General features: G+C 46.8%; 1 long non-coding RNA gene across 1 annotated transcript; it reads right to left on the bottom strand.

Moving 5' to 3' along the window:
• Nucleotides 1-466: 466 nt before the first annotated feature.
• Nucleotides 467-11,033, bottom strand: LOC116440914. Its single transcript, XR_004238799.1, has 3 exons — nucleotides 10,942-11,033; nucleotides 10,462-10,599; nucleotides 467-779 (listed from the first exon to the last, which is right to left on the bottom strand). It is a non-coding gene; the product is annotated as an uncharacterized LOC116440914 (long non-coding RNA).
• Nucleotides 11,034-12,625: the final 1,592 nt, after the last annotated feature.

Genomic DNA, 12,625 nt, shown 5'->3' on the forward strand with positions numbered 1-12,625 from the left:
TCCCTGCCTGTTGCTAATTAGAGCTCAGCTTAAGCCATGAAGCTTGAGTTTAAGGACCACTTCTACAACACTCTTATCATGACATATAACATTGACACCAGCAGGCAGTCTTGGTGTGTAGGTAGAAATTCCATCCGCGTCCGAGCTGACTGCTGGCCTTTTGCAACTCTGCTTGAAATTTGGGCTCTTTATAATCTGAACGATAAATCTCTGGTGCTTCCCACTTGGGTTTTTTTCTGCTGCCTGTAGTGCCCAGAATATATGTTAACAGTCTACTGATGGAAATGATAATTAGGGGATTTGTCATGAGAAATGTGCATGAACTTTTCAAGCTGTCATTCAAAAAAAGATTTTTTACAGTCAACTCTTGATTATCTGTGGGTGCATTCTCTGAGCTGCAGATTAGATGTGCCATGTTTAAAAAATGCAGAACTCTTTCAGAGCCATTATAAAGTATAATGTACAATGTTTTTTTCTTTTTATTTATAAACTCATGCTGCATCTTTAACTTGTTTTTTCAAAGGTAAAGGTATTAAAGTATTACATTCCTGGGGCCTTATTTACATATATTTTGTATTATTAGTTTTGCTTTTCTTTCTTTGCCCTCATTACCCCGGATACTGAGAGCTGAACATATCAGCTTATAGCATCTGTGGAGGAGGGCATGTGACATGGTAACCTTTCCCCAGCTGTTTTCTTTTCTTCTGGTGCTGCATAAGAGTTTCTGTAGTGTGATGCTGCACAGCCAGATGGGCTGGAGAGGAAGAGGAAGTGCTCTGCTGTGAAAGAAAAAAAAAGGTCTGTACCTGAAGGAACATGAGTGAGTGACAAACAGCTGAAAGAGAAGGGATGTCTTAGAAACCATTTGTCAGGCTGAAGAAGCGTCAGCTTGTTAAAAACATGCCTGTTCAGTTAAAAGGATGAATTGACAGACGAAAGCTCTGTGCAAATTCAGCTGCCATCACTTCAAAAGCCCTCACAGCTGAATCAGCAAATTTCTGTTTCCATACGTAATGGATGCAGCCAGCGTGCCATTATGATGCCCACAAGAAAACTTGTGTTAAGCTCTTTAAATTAGCTGTTTATGATAGTCACACTCTATAGCTGTAGCTTATTTTTTCCTGGGCCTCCTTCTCATCTCATGCCTTTTGTTTTTGAAGCCCTGGGAACAGATGCCTAAGCAAGGGTTTAGGGAAGGGAGTGGTACTGACTCAGTGCTACCATGGCGAGGTTTTCAGCCATGCCTTTCATCTCACTGGCCTGTGCATTGCCTGCACATCCCCCTGACCCCTGCTGGTGCTGCCGGTCCCACCGTGAGCCAGGGACCAGGGTCCAACAGCGCCACTGGACCGACCCGCAGGGAGCTGGCCTGCAGGAGCCTGCAGCTGCAGCACTGGGCACTTTCTCCCGACACTCGTACCCACTCCTTCCTTGGCATCCCTCACTGCCTCTGCTGCCAGAAGCACCTTTCCTCTGCCACCACCTCCTCTCGAGGGTCCCTGTGTCACCCCAGCCTGGAGCTGCTGCCCTGCCCCCCTCCGGCTGGCTGTGGCTTGGGGCGTGTTCCCCTCCTGCCTGGCTGAGCCCTGTCCATGTCAGCATTGGGTACAGCTAGTGCTAGAGGAAGACCCAAATTAACCCTACCCAGACTTTGACAACTTTTGGGTCTGGATCCCTGGTTTGGTTATAGAGTTCTCTAAGGATTGAGACCTGTCTTTTTTCAGTGTTGCTTGAAGAGTTTGAAAGTAGCTCAGGATCTTCACAAAAAATCCTGCTGAGTAAAGTATTATTGAATGATTGTCAACATTAATCCAAAACCTACTGCCCTATGATAGATTTACTCTCCCATTTTTGAGGGTTTTTTTTAAGCTGAAGGAATGAAGAGGAATAAAGAGTAAAAAAAACCCAAAAAACAAAAAAACCCCACTTTTTCTGTGAAAACCTAAAAAAAAAATATCAAGTTAGCACCTTTTTATTCGAATCAGAAGATTTTCTGAAAGCAACTTCTGGCTGAATTTTTTTCTAAAGTGTTGGTTGAGAAATGTCAACCAGCTCTAGTATCTGATGAAAGATGTTGCACTTAATAAAACTGCAGGCAGGGAGGCAGAAACAATATACCCATTCATCTCCCTTAGCCCCTCACTCCCTTCCCCTGCTGCTCCACTCGCTCTGGAACACACGAGCCCTATCAGGTGATGTGAGCCCTTCCAGTGGCTTCGGTGTGATTTCTAGGCTAAGCAGGCATTTTGTAAGCCACAGCTGCAGGGCATCTAAGGGAAGCACACATCCCTGCCCGGGGGGATGCACGGCATCTCTGCCACGGGGCAGTGCGAGCTGTGACACCTCCCGTGGATGTGCTGTGTGGAGGCCAGCAAAGCACAGTGGAGCAAGCAGCTGTGCTGGCTAATCCCCGTTTCCTTACACAGGCTTTTTTCCTTCTCTTGACCCTGGGGAAGTGTGAAAGCTGTGTTGCTGGTGGAGGAAGGATGGAGCAGCGGGAGCTCCATACAGCACCCTTGCAGTGCCAGTAGCAGGGCAAAGCTGCCTCCGGGGGCTTCTCCTTGCTGTCCCTCTCCAGAGGTGGGACCAATGGGGACGGCAAAGTGCTTATGGACCCCGGAGGCACAGACAGTGTTTCTGTTTGCTGTGCTATTTCGGGAAGGTTTCATAAGGTAAACAAGGGCCTCCTCTTGATTCATTGAGGTCATTAGTGAGCCATAGGATGGTATTTACATTGCTAAGGTATTCGCACAGGCTCTGTCCCAGACGGCAAGTTCACTGGGGAGGAGGTGACCTTCAGCATGTCTTGTTTTGCCCTGTATCTGGCATGCAGGGGGCCTGCCTGTTTGACTGGAGTGCCTGGGTATTGTAACCAAAATAAATCATCCTTATCGTGGCTGGTGGCAATACTGCAATGGAAACAGATATAGGCACCTACTTTGCAGTTTGTGAAAATGACATCACTGCGAGGAGTGGGATGGGAGGTTGGGGGATGAACTCCAGGCAGCTGCAGCCACCACCTGTCCTGAGCAGGGCTCTCCTTTTTGGGGCCAGCCTCCCAGCTTGGCATGGATGAAGCACTGTGCATGACAGGGGAACTGATCTGCTGTCCAAATTAAAGCAAATAACAACTGGGGAGTATTTCTAATGAGAGAAAAGGAGAGAGTGTGGTGATGTTCTGGTTCTGTCTATCACAAATTGACAAGGGAACCCCCCCCCAATCCTCTGTCTCCCCCCTCCCTGGGCAAATCACAATACACAACTTTTCATTTTGGTTTCCCAATCCGTTTTGATGAGTAGTGGAACCATTTAAGACTGTTGGGTTTTTTTCTTTGGATTTATATGGTTCTCACAGTGCTGAGAGCTGACTGACTGGACTGTCATAGTACTGAAAAAATGAGTGCTTGGAGAATCTACTCAGAGCAACAGTGCTATGAAAACCATAATCATAGGAAAAAACTTTACAATTTGCATTGCATAGAGTTGCATGCAAACCCAGCAACTCCATATACAAGTAGGCCATGAGCTGAGGACTGAATTCTCTGATGCTTAGTAATGTGTAATAATTCTTTCCCTTTGAAGGAGGATTTGTAGAGACCCTGTCCAGCTGCATATTTTCATGAAGCTTGTAGCAGCAACTTCCTATCTCAGAGGCCAAAATGTTTCAAAGATGATTTTTCCGGTTGGTGTCAAGGAAAACAGATGTGGGAAAGGTGGGGAGATGTGCAGGGAAGAAAGGGTTTGTGCTTGAAGAAATGCCAGGTGAAGCAGGTCCTGCCTCCTACCATGAGCAAGGCACACACTCTGCTTATGCCTCCATCGCCTGGCCACAAGGCAGGATGAGCATGAGTGATGTGGGCATTCAGGCTGTTGAGCACTTTGGTCTCCTTGGGGATGAGATGTCACTCCCTTGCTGCAGGCCCTTCAAACCCCAGGCAAAGGCTCTGGCTCCATCACCTAGGAGATGGAAATCATGGGCATGCCAGCTGCAGGATCAGCCAGGGAAAGTTTCCTCCTTGAGCTATCCCATGTGATATCCCTGGTGATGCTCTGCACCCTGGCAGAACTAGGCAAAGGGCTTTAAGATGAATTGCTTTAACGCTTCCACACTCCTCCTTCTCTCCCTGCCTCAAAGAGACAAACCTTAGCTTTGAAGCCTTTGAAATTACATCAAAGGATGAGATTTCCAGAAGAGCTTAAGTGAGTTGGGTGCATTTGTCCCATTGATGGTCAACAGGAGATGGGGAGATGGGTGCTTAATCCCTGGAGGCGCTTTGAAAATTTTGTCCTATGTGTACATCCTTGCTGGGGAGGAAGTGAGAAGCAGCTGGCAGCTCCTTGGCTTTGTAAAAGGCAAATCTTGCCTTTTTATTTGAAGATAAAACATGATGGATTTGAAAATGATGTCCAAAACTCAAGTTTGCTGTGAAAACTTCCGACTGTTTTTTAAAGAAGAAGGATCTAAAAGCAGCCTGTGATTTTGCCTGATACAAAAGATGGTGTCTGTTGATAACTGAGGTGCTGTTACTTTCTCTCCCTTCGCATCACTGCGGGCGTTGTGTAACCTTGCCGGAATCCTCTCAACATAGAGGCTGTTACCCATGCAGGTAGTGCCACTTCCCTGCCTCTCTTGATGTCATCTTTCAGCAGTACTTTAGTACTGTGTTATTTTTTGATGAGTGTATCACCACCAGTTTGCTTCTGCTGGTGAATATTAAACCTGTGTGGTTTAACTCGTAACACCCTGGAGGGGAAACTGCAGGAGCAGCATGCACTCTTGCGGTCTTCTCACTGCTGCCAGCACCAATGCCAGCTGTAAGTCCTGTTTTGGCCAAGCCAGCTCAGAGTGCTGAGCCACCAGGCAGACATGGGAGGTGTGGGGCTACTGCTGGTGCCTGTCCCTGGGGCTGGTGATGACCAAGAGGAGAGGTGGTGGGAGGAGGCGGTGGCTGGGAGCTGTGGCCAAGGGCTGGTGTTGACAGACTCTTGCAGAAAGGCAAAGGAAACTGGGCTGCAGCCTTGCTGTTGTGCTATTTTTGTTCAAGGTAATAACAGGAACTCCACCGTAAATAAAAATAGACATGTGAAGAATTTCCTGAGTCTGTCTCTGCTCATTTCTTTCCTGATGAGGAATTATCCCACTCCAGAAGAGTAAATCCTTTCTGTCTGCTCCTTGGAAACTGGGACAATAACACTGGAAGTGAAAGAAGAGATTATGGAGTTGTCACGAGGGCAACAGCAACATATTGTACACTGGGTGCCAAAAATGCATTCTTTAAAGCAAATAATAGCCGTGCTCTGTGTGGTTCATCCTGACAGCGTGAGGGCAGGCAGAGCCAGTCTCTGCCGCTCTTGGTGCCAGCCGCCTGCCAAGGCTGGGCTGGGTGAGGGCCCCATCTCTCATCTGCCCGGAGGGGCCCTGCCGTCGGTCACTCTTGGCTTGGCTCCACCACATCCCTCCCCGCCTGCCTGTCACCCACACTTGGTGGCACCTCACCTTTGGAAGCACATAGCATTCCTGCATCAGCTGACAATCAAAGAAGGTGTGGGGGGTGTGACCTTCTTTCCCTGATGATATCAAGTGCCTTTTTCACAAAAGACAACATTTTGCTGCAAAGTCTGAATTTCTGGGGTGCTTTTTTCTTACCATATGATCCTGGGCTCTGAAAGTCTCCCACTCTAAGCCACTGAATGTGTCTTTTGCTTAATCATAAAAGTGCATTAACTGCACTATTCCCACAGAGTCAGGGGACTCTGACAAGGATTGGACTAAGTGACCTTTGTCACAGTCTTCCTGCCCCTTTGATGGTGCTGAATGGTGCTCGCTTGCTCCTTTTAAAGTGTCCTTCGAGTTTGAGGAAATCCCAAGTTGTCAGGAAATGCAAAGGCATTTTAGCAGGAATCCCAGCAGATGCTTTGGGGAACCTGCAGATGTGCTGCAGACCACAGATGGGATACGGCAGAGTCGGAGGCAGTATCACACAACCCTAGGTAAATTCTCCCTGCCGGAGGGCTCTGAGCAAAATGCGTGCTCATGCTTCCCATCCCAGACGGGGTTTGTAGAGAGAGTTAGTGACTCACTAGGAGTGGGAGTCTTGTTAAAGCTGTCATATGGAGGGAGCGTCAGAAGCTCACCCAGTTTCAGATGTTGATTTTTCCATTCTCAGCTATTCATGGCTACAATAACGAGATGGATAAGCCCACTGTTATTGTCTGTACAGAAATTGAAGGACAAATGACATCTACTTTCAGAAGCAAATGCAGGAATGTTGTCGGATTTTTCTCCCCCAGATTGCAAGCAGTGAGATAGTGTTTTCAAACCCCTTATTTTTGAGAAGTTTGATTATGCTTTAACTAAAACCAAAATGTCAAAACATTGAAGGCGCTATGTCTTCTCTGAAAGTGTGTTACCCTTTTTTTTATGAAAACCAGTCACTGATATTGATGGATAGATGCTTTGAAGAGAGGGGAGGTTCTTGTTTCTGCCCCCAAATCTCAGCCATCCTATGATCAAACTTCTGATCAAAGTTTACAAAGTTTGAAACTGCAGAGTAAAGAGAAATGCAAAGCAGCTTGTGAATGGAGAGGTGTGAAACCGAGGGTGTGAAACAGCAGATCTGATCTGCCAGGTTAGCTTTCGCTCTCTACTGAGAAGAAACCCACAAAAGATCAGGCAACTCTGCCGTACAGGATTTGAACTTGAGAAGATTTTTAAAAGGCCTGTATGAGGTGGATACCCAGAGAAAGTGGGATTTGTGTGCGTGTGAAACCCTGCTAGCAGAGATAACTAGTTCTGGGAAGCTGAATACAGCCTGAGAAGCCCAGGTTCTGTCCTTACTTATGAATACACTTTTTGTTGACAGCTGTAGATGTTTGAAGGATGAAGCGCACGGATGGTCTCACCCCCTCTCCACCTCCTGCTGTCTACATGACTGACAGAGCAGATCTGGGGCTAAAGTTTTTTAAGCAAACATGAAGCTCCTCCGTGCCTCTTACCCATGTTGCCTTACTGAGGAGCAGAAGATAATTGAGACTGACAGTAAAAGCTGCAGGAGAAAAAGTGGGTGATGGTTCTAATTTAGGGATGCTCTCTAATTTTACCCTTGCTCTCTAATTTTACCTCTTTTCTCTCTCAGTTAGGGATTCAGTGCACATTGTTTGGCTAAAGCTCAGTAGAGACTATGCAGAAATTTGCTGTATTCATCCACTACCTTGCTGAAGCCTGGATTTTCACAGCAGCCTGCTAGCAGCACTACTGAGGAACAGGATACTTACTCAGAATATTACTTCTGTGCTTGTCAAGAATTTCCAGAAAAAAAAATTTGTATTTTAAGATTTTTTTTCTTTTTTCTTTATGATAAAAAAATATTTTTACTTCAAAGTTTATCCCTCTGATGTTTTTTCATCATGGCATTAGTCTAGCCAAGAACTTACATCCACGCTTAAGTGTAAATGCATAGAGTTAAAAGGAGCTTCAGGAGTGTCCCTTGCTGCCCTGCTGAACAGACATAGGCAATGTGTAAATGTAGGTGTCTTGCTGAATCAGAGCTAAGTGGTAATACGCTCTCACTAGCTGAGACAGACCAGTGAACTGCATGTGTTAACAAGATGAGACTTCGGAGTGGAAGTGACAATAGAGGACAGGGGAACCAGTTTTTAATAGCATCCACTGCACCTTGACATTGCTGCAAGACAAGAGTCTGAGCTGAAACAGTAGGACTTTGAGACATAACTTGGAAGTGGTCTGGACATTTTGCATCTCTGTTGGCTTTCTGTGTGGGCATACAGTGGGGAGGATTTCTTCTGTTCTCATGTGTGGAGTCACACACCTTACTTTCTCATGGTAGGACAAATAGGCCACCAAGAAAGTAGGACACTTGGCCTCTCTCCTCTATGGGAGGTGCAGTGCAGATTGGCTTCTGAGAACTAGGACAGTGCCTCCAAAAGTAGAACAGCTGGTCACCCTGTTCGTGTGTTTGTTGACTTACAAATGTATCCTTTAAAGCTCAAGATTTAAGAGACATTTTTGGCCTACTTAGAGAAATGTTTTCTGAAAATAGGGACAGATACACTGGAACAGACCCAAACCTATGCTTTTCTTCTGGAGCACTGAGCACAGCTAGCAACTGGAGGATCCACATGCTGGGCAAATAAACCCAACAGGTGCTCTGTGTCACTTCTTGCATATCGAGTGATACCACAGTGACAAAGCCGCTCTCCTTGTCTAGGAGGTGTTCACTTTTCAGTAGCTGAACATGGGCAGAAAGACTTGCACTGCAATGTGAGATGATGCTTTGCTGCAAGAAAACTGTTACCAAATCAAACTTGTGTTCGTGTGGATGCTATATATATGTGGTATCTATTAAATCAGAAACAAAAATCTGACTTCCATTCAAGTACATAGAAAGCATCCACAGAGGGTTTCCTTGTCCTGCACTAAGGTCTAAGTGTAATTAGGTCCAGGATGTCCACAGTCCCACTGGAGTTCTAACAATGCCAGTGGGATGGTAGCATGTTGTCCTGGTCAGTAGAATGTGCCCGGGGACCATGCAGCAGCCTGTGTGGGTAAGCAGGAGCAAAGAGTACAAACCAGGTCAGCTGACATGGTTCTTGGAAAGAAGCTGCTGTCCTCACTGGTTGAGAAAACCCCCTCCATGTCTCCTGTAATGATGGCCATTAATATTTCCACCTGGTTGCGACTTGGACTAATCCTGCGTGAGCTTCTCACCTTGAGCCAGAGGTTACTCAAAGTCATTGTGCTGCTCTGAAGTCTGGGTTCACTCTCTTGGGACTCATCATTAGTCAAGTCAGGTATGAGGCTGAATCTTAATAGTTAGAGAGGGAGGCTAATAGAAAGGGAAGCCTTCCATTTTTTTATATCCAGTAAGTGTGCTGTGGTAATGAATTTGGAGCCTAGTGGCTCCAGTTAGAGTGGGAAGCTCACTGCCTTGAGAGCAGGTCTTTAATCCACATAAAGAGGTGTTTCATAAGCCATATGTGATGCCCTGCTTTGAATATTAATACCCAGAGTACTTATTCAGCTCACAGCCATTTCATGGAAATGCCATGCCTCTATGAGGCCAGACAGAGCCCTTGGGTGCTCCAGTTCTGGCTTTTTTTGCAAAGACAGTTTCAGGTTGTTCTGTGCTCTTAATTCAAAATTCTCATTCAGCTTAGAGTCTGTGAAACCACTGCATTTATATTACATAATATTAACTGATTTTAGATTTAATGAAAATGTGAAGGAGACTATAGGACAGCAGGTTTGGTCTACTTAGCCAAGTGACCTGTTAGTTATACTTCATGAAGTTACTTAATCTTCTACTGGGCAGGCTCTTCTAAAGTGAAATAACACAGGAGGCAGGGACTGTTCTGGCAAGCACTCGTGTTTTTAAAGGCCTTCTGCAAAAGCTGGGGAATGAATATTCAGTGTGAACTGAGCTGCATTCTAGCTGTGTCAGCCATGCAGCTTTTGTTTTTTACATTTATACCTGTGGGCAGAGCTGGGGAAATTACAGCTACAGAATCCCTGGTGTAGCACTTGCTGCCACCAAGTGCCACTCATCCAGACCTGGGGGCACTGCACCTATGGCAGTGGCAGGCTCAAAATGAAGTGGAGCTCTTAGAAGTGGACATGGACAACCCTGATTGTTTTTAATAGTAGCATATGCCTGTGCTAATGCCTGGGGAAGATGGTTTGGGCTGCTATGCTGGGCCTTGGTCATACTCCAGCTCAAGCAACCAAGAGTGGAGCCAAGCCAGCTGCCTTGTGGGGGATCCTTCCCACAAAGCCAGACTTAGTGAGCAATGAGGGGGTTGTCACTTCTGTGCATTGATTGTTACAACTGTTTTTCTCTCCCAGTGCTGGAAAGGGAGGATGTAGCACGTATTGCTTTTCTCTGCGGGTGGTTACTGCATTTAAATGTGCTCCCTATTAAAGAGTATCATTGTTATTTGCTAGTTACGGCTGCAAAGCGCTCTTGTTCTCTGGTGACCAGCAGGACACAGCACATACTTGCAGTGCAAGAATCCTGCTCTGAGGCAGGGCATAAACTAATCCCAGTCTTGACATTGATTAAGAAAATAAGTGAGAAATAGTTATGGAAGGGAACATTTGTGTGCAAAGCTCAAGGACATGGACCGTGCAAACTGTGCGCATCAGCAAACCATCTCATCCTCTTTACCGTATTCATTCATGCATGAGGCAAGAGGCTTACTTAATGCTTTGGACCAAATCCTTCTGGATTTCAGTTTTGTAGCCTATGATAGAAGTGGTGTACGTAGGATCACGCAGATCAGGTACCTTCCAGTGACTCTTCCAGATGACTGGGAAGGGCACAGCCACACCACTGGCCTGAAAGACTTGTGCCTGGGTGGGTAAGTGCTTGCAGAGATGGGGGCCTGGAGCTCCTGTGTGAGCAACCACAGCATTACTCTGCTAAGCCTGATAAGAAGTCCTACCTGGACCAAGGACAGCCACATAATACAATAAGGAGAGACAGGAGTAGCCTCCGGGAATTTCTAGGCACACAGCATGGTGTGGAGTTGTCCTGGGTATCTTCATTTCCTAAGCAAGATGAAGCTGTAACTTGCAGAATACTGTATGGGGTGAGAAAGCAGAAAATAAAGAATGAAAATGTGTACCCAAACCATAACTATGTGCTGATGAATTCAAGGAGCATCAAACACCATCCTGAATTTTTAAAGCATGTCAGATAACCCAGGTTGAATTTCAACAGGACAGTAAGTCATTCACAGCAGAGAGGGATGAAAACCTCAGGTGTGCTGCAGGCAGAGGGAGTTTCAATGCCCCTATACCTCAGGGAGGCAGGTGGGAAGGTGAAGTGGGTGCTGCGTGTCATAACCTTTGGAAAATCCCTCTCCCCTACCTGCCACTGCCTTGGATATGATCCTCTGCCCCAGCAAGTCCCTTCTCCTCACCTGGAGGGTGTATTTCAATTCTTTGCTCCTTGGACTTGTCTGGGAGATAGACCAGCGGTGCTCTCAGGAGGCAAGGAGACTGTGCAGAGACAAAAAAGAGGCAACGGAAGTTTGAGGGAGAGGGAACAGTGATCAGAGACAGCTGAAAGGCTGCTGACGCCCTGAGAGGGAGGGTCTGACCTCCTGGGGCTGAGAACTGCTGGAAGGTCAACAGCTGTGTTCTTTCTCCCGGCTCATGTGCTATCAGCTTGAGAAAATAGCCAGGATTGTTTGTCTTATGGCTGTCCCTCATCTGGACATGCAGAGGAAGCCATATCAGGTGGAACAGAGACGTTGCCCCCAGATAACTCCCCCTGCCTGCAGTGGGCCAGTGCCCCTGTGGCTTTGCAGCACCACATGGCATCCAGAAGCTGAGCCTGGGGTGGCTGCAGCATGAGCAGAGTGGCTTCTCTTCTCTGTTACGCCCAACTACAGAACCTGTTCCCCCTTCCCTGTCTGGGGTTATCTGTCTCTGTGAGCTTTTTCTGGGTTTCAGGGGGTTTGCTCAGTTCTGACCACAAAGGTATTAAAAAGAGATGGCTGAAAAGGCTGCTCCTGGTGAAGGAGAGAGTAAGGTGCTGGAGGAACTGATGAGCAAGGAGATTGAACTGGGTGCAACAAACAGGTCTAGGATGGTGAAAGGATCACCTCTTCAGTTAAAGAGAATTTGAGGTCTGGGAGCTCATTTAGAGGGTGTGGGACTGCGACAGGATGGCTGTAAGCCCAGCCTTTAGACTGGAAAGGATTTAGGTCTTTCTCCCTTTACTGCTCCAGGGATTGTGTGCCATGCATAGGGTGGGACTGGCAGTGGGAGCACTGGGCAGGGAGGAGAGAGCATGGATTTCTAGCAACTTGCCTCTGCCTCTGTGAAGGCAGTGATGGAGCTTCCAGGAAAGCAGAGGCTGTGCTCATGGTGGCTGGATGGTGAACTGGGAAGTGTCAGGAGCTTACGAGAAGCAACAAATCTAAGGAGAAGAATTCATTTTTCAAGACTGAAGGAGGCACAGAAAGTGGCACAAGGGTGATTTATGTACTTAAGCAGGGTTTTGGCATTTGTGCCCAGCTTTGTGGTTCATTTCCTCATTCACTCAAATGCATAAAGACTGAACAAATGTTTGGTAAACAGGAACCCAAGGTTTCAGTGATGAAAAGCTTTAACTCTCACCCACAGAGCTGCTTGCAGCATTGGCTTGGAAATGTTTTTGAGAAGATGATGATGATTTCCTCCTCCCCACTCTCATGACTGGGGTAGCTGCAGCTGTGACCCCCCACACTGCCTCACGGCTGTGCCCCACCAAGCTGCCAAGGGCTGCAACGAGCAATAAAAGTGTGTGGTGAGGTGGGGCCCTTCGGGTCAGCCTCCATCGGTGCTGGCAGGGCCAGCTCGGAAACTTGCACAGCTGCTGCCCAGGCTTGATTTGGGCTATGAATAACTGGAGAGCTTTCCATCACCAGGGCTGTCGGTTCAGGTATTTGCAAGCACTTTCTTTGGTGGTTTCTTTTTAGTGTGGTTGCTGGACAGGGAGGACAGGATAGAGAGAGGAACCTTTCATGCTTCAGCTTCTACAGCATCCGGCGTTTTCATGAAACCACAAAGGACGTTAAAGAAAAAAGAACAAGTGCTCTGTTTATAGGGATTTAGACC

Source organism: Corvus moneduloides, chromosome 3 (assembly GCF_009650955.1).
Source record: "Corvus moneduloides isolate bCorMon1 chromosome 3, bCorMon1.pri, whole genome shotgun sequence".
Lineage (NCBI taxonomy): Eukaryota > Metazoa > Chordata > Aves > Passeriformes > Corvidae > Corvus > Corvus moneduloides.